This window comes from Lampris incognitus, chromosome 5, assembly GCF_029633865.1.
Source record: "Lampris incognitus isolate fLamInc1 chromosome 5, fLamInc1.hap2, whole genome shotgun sequence".
NCBI classification, from domain to species: Eukaryota; Metazoa; Chordata; class Actinopteri; order Lampriformes; family Lampridae; genus Lampris; species Lampris incognitus.
The window spans coordinates 847,215-849,714 of NC_079215.1; positions in this window are offsets into that span (position 1 = coordinate 847,215).

The window sequence follows — 2,500 nt, forward strand, 5'->3', positions numbered from 1 at the left end:
CGGGGGGGACACAACTTTCATAAGAGTAACGGTGAGGACAGCCGGGTACGAGGACGGACACACTAAGAGACACTGGGACACAGAGCGCCCCTACAGGTTAGCTAGGGTAAGGCGTAATTCACGGGCTGTGAATCCAGAACACATCCAGAACAGTTTGCTGAGAGGCTCAAACCGCAGCCAGCCAGTCCCCGGTTTCTGTTCCCCCTCCATCCGCAGGCGGCCCAAGTCCAGTACACTTCACTCCACCCGTGGAGCTTCATTTTCCCCCTCCATCCGCAGGCGGCCCAAGTCCAGTACACTTCACTCCACCCGTGGAGCTTCACTTTCCCCCTCCATCCGCAGGCGGCCCAAGTCCAGTACACTTCACTCCACCCGTGGAGCTTCACTTTCCCCCTCCATCCGCAGGCGGCCCAAGTCCAGTACACTTCACTCCCCCCCGTCCCCTCCATCCGCAGGCGGCCCAAGTCCAGTACACTTCACTCCACCCGTGGAGCTTCACTTTCCCCCTCCATCCGCAGGCGGCCCAAGTCCAGTACACTTCACTCCCCCCGTCCCCTCCATCCGCAGGCGGCCCAAGTCCAGTACACTTCACTCCACCCGTGGAGCTTCACTTTCCCCCTCCATCCGCAGGCGGCCCAAGTCCAGTACACTTCACTCCACCCGTCCCCTCCATCCGCAGGCGGCCCAAGTCCAGTACACTTCACTCCACCCGTGGAGCTTCACTTTCCCCCTCCATCCGCAGGCGGCCCAAGTCCAATACACCTCACTCCACCCGTGGAGCTTCACTTTCCCCCTCCATCCGCAGACGGCCCAAGTCCAGTACACCTTCACTCCACCCGTGGAGCTTCACTTTCCCCTCCATCCGCAGGCGGCCCAAGTCCAGTACACTTCACTCCACCTGTGGAGCTTCACTTTCCCCCTCCATCCGCAGGCGGCCCAAGTCCAGTACACTTCACTCCACCCGTGGAGCTTCACTTTCCCCCTCCATCCGCAGGCGGCCCAAGTCCAGTACACTTCACTCCACCCGTGGAGCTTCACTTTCCCCCTTCATCCGCAGGCGGCCCAAGTCCAGTACACTTCACTCCACCCGTGGAGCTTCACTTTCCCCCTCCATCCGCAGGCGGCCCAAGTCCAGTACACTTCACTCCACCCGTGGAGCTTCACTTTCCCCCTCCATCCGCAGGCGGCCCAAGTCCAGTACACTTCACTCCACCCGTGGAGCTTCACTTTCCCCCTCCATCCGCAGGCGGCCCAAGTCCAGTACACTTCACTCCACCCGTGGAGCTTCACTTTCCCCCTCCATCCGCAGGCGGCCCAAGTCCAGTACACTTCACTCCACCCGTGGAGCTTCACTTTCCCCCTCCATCCGCAGGCGGCCCAAGTCCAGTACACTTCACTCCACCCGTGGAGCTTCACTTTCCCCCAGCACTCGACCCTCTCCAGAGTAGAGGGTCGAGTGCTGGTTAGAAGAAGAGGAGAGGGTCGAGTGCTGGTTAGAAGAAGAGGAGAGGGTCGAGTGCCGGTTAGAAGAAGAGGAGAGGGTCGAGTGCCGGTTAGAAGAAGAGGAGAGGGTCGAGTGCCGGTTAGAAGAAGAGGAGAGGGTCGAGTGCCGGTTAGAAGAAGAGGAGAGGGTCGAGTGCCGGTTAGAAGAAGAGGAGAGGGTCGAGTGCCGGTTAGAAGAAGAGGAGAGGGTCGAGTGCCGGTTAGAAGAAGAGGAGAGGGTCGAGTGCCGGTTAGAAGAAGAGGAGAGGGTCGAGTGCCGGTTAGAAGAAGAGGAGAGGGTCGAGTGCCGGTTAGAAGAAGAGGAGAGGGTCGAGTGCCGGTTAGAAGAAGAGGAGAGGGTCGAGTGCCGGTTAGAAGAAGAGGAGAGGGTCGAGTGCCGGTTAGAAGAAGAGGAGAGGGTCGAGTGCCGGTTAGAAGAAGAGGAGAGGGTCGAGTGCCGGTTAGAAGAAGAGGAGAGGGTCGAGTGCTGGTTAGCAGAAGAAGAGTAGAGGGTCGAGTGCTAGTTAGAAGAAGAGGAGAGGGTCGAGTGCCGGTTAGAAGAAGAGGAGAGGGTCGAGTGCTGGTTAGAAGAAGAGGAGAGGGTCGAGTGCTAGTTAGAAGAAGAGGAGAGGGTCGAGTGCTGGTTAGCAGAAGAGGAGAGGGTCGAGTGCTGGTTAGAAGAAGAGGAGAGGGTCGAGTGCTGGTTAGAAGAAGAGGAGAGGGTCGAGTGCTGGTTAGCAGAAGAAGAGTAGAGGGTCGAGTGCTGGTTAGCAGAAGAGGAGAGGGTCGAGTGCTGGTTAGAAGAAGAGGAGAGGGTCGAGTGCTGGTTAGAAGAAGAGGAGAGGGTCGAGTGCTGGTTAGAAGAAGAGGAGAGGGTCGAGTGCTGGTTAGAAGAGGAGGAGGAGGAGAGGGTCGAGTGCTGGTTAGAAGAAGAGGAGAGGGTCGAGTGCTGGTTAGAAGAGGAGGAGAGGGTCGAGTGCTGGTTAGCAGAAGAGGAGAGAGTCGAGTGCTGGTTAGA